Source organism: Squalius cephalus, assembly GCF_949319135.1.
Source record: "Squalius cephalus genome assembly, chromosome: 11".
In the NCBI taxonomy this organism is placed as follows: domain Eukaryota; kingdom Metazoa; phylum Chordata; class Actinopteri; order Cypriniformes; family Leuciscidae; genus Squalius; species Squalius cephalus.
In genome coordinates this window covers 2,090,765-2,098,996 of record NC_137132.1, presented here as the reverse complement: position 1 = coordinate 2,098,996, position 8,232 = coordinate 2,090,765, and positions in this window count along the sequence as shown.

The window sequence follows — 8,232 nt, the reverse complement described above, 5'->3', positions numbered from 1 at the left end:
TGTTGTTGTTTTCTTTTTTTTTTCTTTTTTTTTAAGTTCAATAATAAAAAAAAAAGACAAAATGGTAACGGTCTGATAGGTACGATCTAAACCACCTTAATGCCTGTGCCTGAACACCAGTGTAATTTTGATTATGATCTATAGTGTCGAACGCAACACTAAGATCAAGTAAAACTAGTATTGTGATACAGCCTTGGTCAGAAGCTAAAAGTAATTTGTAATTTTAACGAGTGCCGTTTCTATGCTATGACTATTTCTTTGCAGGAAGGAGCACAATTGACCGGACACAACTTAAGACATAGACATATTTAACCGATCCACTATTGCCCTACAATCCAGCTCTCAAAACTCTGGGCTTCTGGTATACCTAGGATAATTAAGTCCACTAAAGGAGGGAAAGCGTTTTCATATTCACGACTAAAATCTGGAATAGTCTTCCCGATAATATTCAAGGCTCAGACTCACTCTCCCAGTTTAAACCTAGATTAAAGATGCATCTCTTTAGCCAGGCATTCACATAATGCTTCTCATACCCTTATACTCCAGTTATATCAGATCAGATGCACATGATTACATTTATCTTTTTGCATCTTTTTGTCAACATTTGAACTATTTACAACCTAAATTAAAACCAAACAACAAAGCCCGGCAATTACAATACAAAGAAGAAGAAAGAAAGGAGGGAAAAGAGAGAGAGAGAGGAGCATTATGATATACCATACCTCAAAATATTACTTAAAGAGACGTCAATACAATCAAGATACGGAGTCCAGGACTGATGGAAATCTTCAGTTGATATATAATAATAATAATCTAAATAATAATAAAGTTCTGTAATAATCTTTTGCCGTCCTTTCAAGGAAGGGGGTTTATCACTGATTCAGGATAACAATATATATTTTTCCAAGAAGCAAAAGCTAGGATGTCAAATAACCATCTAGCAAACTCAAATAATTGGAAGATCTAAAATCAAACACAGGGGAGCTTTAATCCAAGCATTCGACTCATATATTGAACAACTTTTGACCAGTAAGACCTAATTACAGAACAGTCCCAATTCCAAATGCAATGAGAATAGTCTCCTACTTCCACCTTACATTTAAGACGTGATGAAGAATTACTTGGGTCAAACTTACTTCTAAGGATTGGTGTGATGTGCATCGATCCAGACCCAATCCCAATCCTCTTCTGGTCGATTGTAACCCCCCCCCCCCCTCCCTCCCTCCCTCCCTCCCTCCCTCCCTCCCTGTAATCTTCAGAGGTCTTGCGTGTTCAACTCTTTATATAAGCAAAGGGCGATATAAAAGATCTGCTTACTCAGCGGGGGATTTAAGAGAATCTTCTCAATGGCATGAGTAATACTTTTAAAAATATAATCCCTGATTTGGAGAAATCTGCAAAAATTGGATCTGCATGGGTAGCTTATATTTTATAACCAAGTCTTCAAAAGATAAAATCCCTAAGTCTGCATTTCCCATGAGTTTTAAAACCAGAATCGGAGAGGGCAGACCTGATCTCAATCCTGCGTATAATGGACCAGGCTTTCCACGTATTAAACGTGATTGTTTTCTCACATAATGGCTTGATGATCTTAGAGCGTATGATAAATAGCAGATTTTGTAGAGGGAACGGTAACTGTGAGGCGTCTAAATCAAGCCGGATAGATGTAGGATCCTCTCTAAACCACTCTGCAATGAATCTAAGCTGACAAGCCAAATGATATTCTCCTGATGTTTGGCAAGCCCAAACCAGAGGTGGACAGTAACAAAGTACATTTACTTGTTTTTACAATTACTCCACTATATCTGTGTCAAGGTCCTTGAGTAGAAAGTAGTATCATCAGTCAGGGGATGATTTTGGTTGGAAATGAAAGTCGGGTTGACGTCTGAACCTGACGTTGGATTTTGGTTGGAACGTCTGTCCAGCGCTGGAGATTAACGTCAATCCGGCGTTGGATTCTGACATCAACCTGATTTTCATTTTCAGCGTTGGGTTTGGTCTCCTAAATGTGAATATTGGCATTGTTTTGGAGCACACTATAACAGTAAGGCTAACATATTCATACTAAAGCTGAAAAACTGTAAATAGGGCAATATTTGAGGGAACAGCCATTCGGGTGTCGGAAACCATGTGGACGTTATTGAGTGATTTATTCAATCTCACATTCAATCCCACTGGAACTGTGTTCTGGAAACACATCTGATATTGATATGAGGGCAGGCACAGATTCAGAGGCATACGGTACTGTGAGTATTACACACAATAATAAGACAATAAGACAGTGCATTGACTTTTTTTTTCTTTTTGTTAAGTACTTTTAAAAACGAGTACTTCTGCACTTTTGCTTAAGTAAAAATCGGTCTTTACAACTTTTACTTGTAATGGAGTAATATTTGACCAGTAGCATCTGTACTTTCACTCAAGTAAGGAAGTGGTGTACAGTGAGTGAAAGTGTGAGTGTGAGAGAGAGCTCCAGTGTGTGTGTGTGTGTGTGTGTGAGACAGAGAGAGAGAGAGAGCTCCAGTGTGTGTGTGTGTGTGTGTGTGTGTGTGTGTGTGAGAGAGAGACAGAGAGAGAGCTCCAGTGTGTGTGTGAGAGAGAGAGAGAGCGCGAGCGAGCGAGTGAGCTCCAGTGTGTGTGTGTGTGTGTGTGTGTGTGTGAGAGAGAGAGCTCCAGTGTGTGTGTGTGTGTGAGAGAGAGAGAGAGAGAGAGAGAGAGAGAGAGAGAGAGCGAGCTCCAGTGTGTGTGTGAGAGAGAGAGAGAGAGAGAGCTCCAGTGTGTGTGTGTGTGAGAGAGAGAGAGAGAGAGAGAGAGAGAGAGAGAGAGAGAGAGAGAGAGAGAGAGAGAGAGAGAGAGAGCGAGAGAGCGAGCTCCAGTGTGTGTGTGAGAGAGAGAGAGAGAGTGTGTGAGCGCGCGCTGGTTCGGTCTGTCGTTCGGTAACGTTACAGCAGCTCCGGTGATCTTCAGGCCCGTTTGTGTGTTTCTCTATCACCGGAGTGTTTGCACGCACATCTCACGCGTTTTGCTCAGTAAGTGTGTGTAACGTTATATGTGTGTGTTCGTGCAGGGTGATTAATCTCTCTCTGTGTGTGTGTTAGCTCTGGGTTTGAGTTGGTAGTGTGTGTTGGCGATGCTTCCCCTTATGAACTCTGTGTTACCGAGTGTAATGAAGAATCAGGTGTGTTATTGTTTCACGGTGTGTTCGAGTGTTTATGTGTGTGTGTGTGTGTGTGAGTGTGTGTGTTCAGTCAGACTGGCGTTAGCATTAGCTTTAGCATCAGGCCTGTTAGCCCCGCTTCAGTGCTCAGTGTTTATTTCATTTCGGCTGCGATTAAGCATTTACAAACATAAATCTAAACCGCTGTAGCTTATTTAATCATTCCGATCACTACATGTGTGTTTGTTTTATTTCCTATGGCTTTAATAGCGATGTGTGTGTATGTGTGTGTGTTTGAAAGCTAACAGCGGCTATCGATACACCGCCGCCTCCCATCGATATAATTCACATTCAGATGTCATATTTAACTGGGTTTACCCGCTGTCCTAATGAATTTACCATAATATGAAAGATCTGACTGCGTTTACCCTTCATAAGCCATAATGCACTGATTTTACCCCGTCTGTCTGAATTTACACCTCATCTGTTATTTTACTGATTATACGCCCATCTGACAGTTTATCTCCTCCTGACTTTATTACTCTTCATCATGTGTGAGATTTTACCCTCACCTGTCTGAATGTGCCCCTCTCCTCAGTCTATTTACTCTTTTATTCTCTTCTCTTTAATATACCTTGTTTTTAAACCTCATGTGCCTGAAATTACCACTCATCCGACTGTATTTATTTAGGCTACTGGTTTCTTTTTCATTTACCCTGATTTCACACATCATCTTTGTGATTTTTACCCTCTTTTGTTTGAATGTACTGTCTTATGACTGTTTACTTTAAATTTACACTGATTTTAACCTCATCTATGATTTACCCTCATCTGGCTGATTTTATGTTTGTCTGGCAGATTTTACCCTCCTCTAGGCTATTTGTTTTTTCCCCTCATCTATTTGATTTTACCCTCGTCTGCCTGATTTAACCCTCTCTTGGCTGATTTTACGTTCGTCTGGATGATTTTACGTCTGTCTGTCTGTCTGTCTGATTTTACGTTTGTCTGTCTGATTTCACGTTCGTCTGGCTGATTTTACGTTCGTCTGGCTGATTTTACATTAATTTGGCTGATTTTACGTTTGTCTGGCTGATTTTACGTTCGTTTGGCTGATTTTACCCTTGTCTGCCTGATTTTTCATTCCTCTGGCTGATTTTTACCCTTATCTGGCTATTTTACCTTCGTCTGTCTGATTTCTGGCTGATTTTACCCTCGTCTGGCTGATTATATGTTTGTCTGGCAGATTTCTGGCTGATTTTACCCTCGTCTGCCTGATTTTTCATTCCTCTGGCTGATTATTACCCTTGTCTGACTGATTTTCCCCTCCTCTATTAGTTTTTTCTCCTCATCTATTTGATTTACCCTATTTTGACTAATTTTACCCTCTCCTGGCTGATTTTCCCCTCGTCTGCCTGATTTTACTTTCGTCTGTCTGATTTTACCCTCCTCAATTTGTTTTTTTCCCCTCATCTATTTGATTTTACCCTCGTCTGTCTGATTTTACCCTCCTCTAGGCTATTTGTTTTTTTCCCCTCATCTATTTGATTTTACCCTCGTCTGGCTGATTTTACCCTCGTCTGCCTGATTTTACCCTCGTCTGTCTGATTTTACCATCTCCTGGCTGATTTTACCCTCTCCTGGCTGATTTTACCCTCGTCTGGCTGATTTTACCCTCGTCTGTCTGATTTTACCATCTCCTGGCTGATTTTACCCTCGTCTGTCTGATTTTACCCTCGTCTGTCTGATTTTACCATCTCCTGTCTGATTTTACCATCTCCTGCCTGATTTTACCCTCGTCTGCCTGATTTTACCCTCGTCTGCCTGATTTTACCATCTCCTGGCTGATTTTACCCTCTTCTGGCTGATTTTACCCTCGTCTGGCTGATTTCCCCCCGTCTGTCTGATTTCCCCCCTGTCTGTCTGATTTTACCCTCGTCTGTCTGATTTTACCCCCGTCTGTCTGATTTCCCCCCCGTCTGTCTGATTTCCCCCCCGTCTGTCTGATTTTACCCTTGTCTGCCTGATTTTACCCTCGTCTGTCTGATTTTACCCTCGTCTGTCTGATTTCCCCCCGTCTGTCTGATTTCCCCCCCGTCTGTCTGATTTTACCCTCGTCTGTCTGATTTCCCCCCTGTCTGTCTGATTTTACCCTCGTCTGTCTGATTTTACCCCCGTCTGTCTGATTTCCCCCCCGTCTGTCTGATTTCCCCCCCGTCTGTCTGATTTTACCCTCGTCTGCCTGATTTTACCCTCGTCTGTCTGATTTTACCCTCGTCTGTCTGATTCCGCCCCCGTCTGTCTGATTTCCCCCCCGTCTGTCTGATTTCCCCCCCGTCTGTCTGATTTCCCCCCCGTCTGTCTGATTTTACCCTCGTCTGTCTGATTTTACCCCCGTCTGTCTGATTTTACCCCCGTCTGTCTGATTTTACCCTCGTCTGTCTGATTTTACCCTCGTCTGTCTGATTTCCCCCCCGTCTGCCTGATTTCCCCCCCGTCTGTCTGATTTTACCCTCGTCTGCCTGATTTTACCCTCGTCTGTCTGATTTTACCCTCGTCTGTCTGATTTCCCCCCGTCTGTCTGATTTCCCCCCCGTCTGTCTGATTTTACCCTCGTCTGTCTGATTTCCCCCCCGTCTGTCTGATTCCGCCCCCGTCTGTCTGATTTCCCCCCGTCTGTCTGATTTCCCCCCCGTCTGTCTGATTTCCCCCCCGTCTGCCTGATTTTACCCTCGTCTGTCTGATTTTACCCTCGTCTGTCTGATTTCCCCCCGTCTGGCTGATTTTACCCTCGTCTGGCTGATTTTACCCTCGTCTGGCTGATTTTACCCTCGTCTGGCTGATTTTACCCCCGTCTGCCTGATTTTACCCTCGTCTGTCTGATTTTACCCTCGTCTGTCTGATTTCCCCCCGTCTGGCTGATTTTACCCTCGTCTGGCTGATTTTACCCTCGTCTGGCTGATTTTACCCTCGTCTGGCTGATTTTACCATCTCCTGGCTGATTTTACCCTCGTCTGTCTGATTTTACCCTCGTCTGTCTGATTTTACCCTCGTCTGTCTGATTTCCCCCCCGTCTGTCTGATTCCGCCCCCGTCTGTCTGATTTCCCCCCCGTCTGTCTGATTTCCCCCCCGTCTGTCTGATTTTACCCTCGTCTGCCTGATTTTACCCTCGTCTGTCTGATTTTACCCTCGTCTGTCTGATTTCCCCCCCGTCTGTCTGATTTTACCCTCGTCTGTCTGATTTTACCCTCGTCTGCCTGATTTCCCCCCCGTCTGCCTGATTTCCCCCCCGTCTGTCTGATTTTACCCTCGTCTGTCTGATTTTACCCTCGTCTGTCTGATTTCCCCCCCGTCTGTCTGATTTTACCCTCGTCTGTCTGATTTTACCCCCGTCTGTCTGATTTCCCCCCGTCTGTCTGATTTCCCCCCCGTCTGTCTGATTTCCCCCCCGTCTGTCTGATTTCCCCCCCGTCTGTCTGATTTCCCCCCGTCTGTCTGATTTTACCCCCGTCTGCCTGATTCCGCCCCCGTCTGTCTGATTTCCCCCCCGTCTGTCTGATTTCCCCCCCGTCTGTCTGATTTCCCCCCCGTCTGTCTGATTTTACCCTCGTCTGTCTGATTTTACCCCCGTCTGTCTGATTTCCCCCCCGTCTGTCTGATTTCCCCCCCGTCTGTCTGATTTTACCCTCGTCTGTCTGATTCCGCCCCCGTCTGTCTGATTTCCCCCCCGTCTGTCTGATTTCCCCCCCGTCTGTCTGATTTCCCCCCCGTCTGTCTGATTTTACCCTCGTCTGCCTGATTTCCCCCCCGTCTGCCTGATTTCCCCCCCGTCTGCCTGATTCCCCCCCGTCTGCCTGATTTCCCCCCCGTCTGCCTGATTCCCCCCTCGTCTGCCTGATTCCCCCCCCGTCTGTCTGATTCCCCCCTGTACTCTGAGCTGGGTGTGAGTAGTTGAGTAGCGTGTGGGGCTGCTGTGGTGATGGATGTAATCCTCCGCTGAGAGTTGCTGTGGTCTGCAGTACGGTGGGAATCTGATTATGTGTTAGCTCAGTTATAATCTGAGACAGAGAGAGAGATGCACGAGTCTCAGACGGGAACCGTCTCAGGTTTGGTTGGGTTTCAGTCAGGGATGCACGATAAATCGGCCACCATATCGCGTTCGGCCGATAAATGTTCATTTTTAATGTTATCGCTATCGGCCCAATAAGAAAATTGGTCCGATATATTAAAACGATAAATAATGGATTATTTCCTTCAGCTGAGACATGATGGTTTTGATTTGCTTGAAATATTGTTGGAATCACTTCAAAAAGGAAAATGCAGTTCAGTGCAACAAGTCTGTCATATAGGATGCATGAACATGTGTGTTTGGGTCATGGCTTTTAATGGTTAGATTTTAGTTTTTGTAATCAAGCTCTCAAAAATAATATAAACATTTTAATTTCGATTTATCGGCCAGTTTATCAGTTATCGGCATTCAAATATAAAGAATTATTGGTTATCGGCCAAAATGTACATATCGGTGCATCCCTAGTTCCAGTGTGCTTTATTTATAACGCGTGTTTTGTGTCTGCAGCTGCCGGCATCAGTGTACGTGAAGTGAAGATGCGCTAGAAGCGTCTACGTTTCCTCACGGATCTTTCCCACCTGTGACCTTTGACCTCTGACCCCTAACGCCTGACCCCTGCCTCGGTGGCGTCCGCTGTGCTCCAGAACCATGTGAGGGGTTTCCAATGCATCTTTGAGTGGACTGGAGCACTTGCCTGTAACCCCGCCCCATTTTATACAGACCCCGCCCCTCCCCTAAGCCCCGCCCCTGAATCTCAAGAAACTCGCCATGATGTTCCGGGACCAAGTGGGGATTTTGACAGACTGGTTCAAGAGCTGGAACGAGTGTGAACAGACGGTGGCGCTGTTGTCGTTGTTGAAGCGTGTTTCTCGGACGCAGGCCCGGTTTCTGCACATCTGTCTGGACCACTGGCTGGCCGACTGCACAGAGATACACATACTAGAGGCAGAAGCCAACAATGCAGGTAAAACCATCATAATCCGCACCAAAGGACTTGAGCTTGGTTTT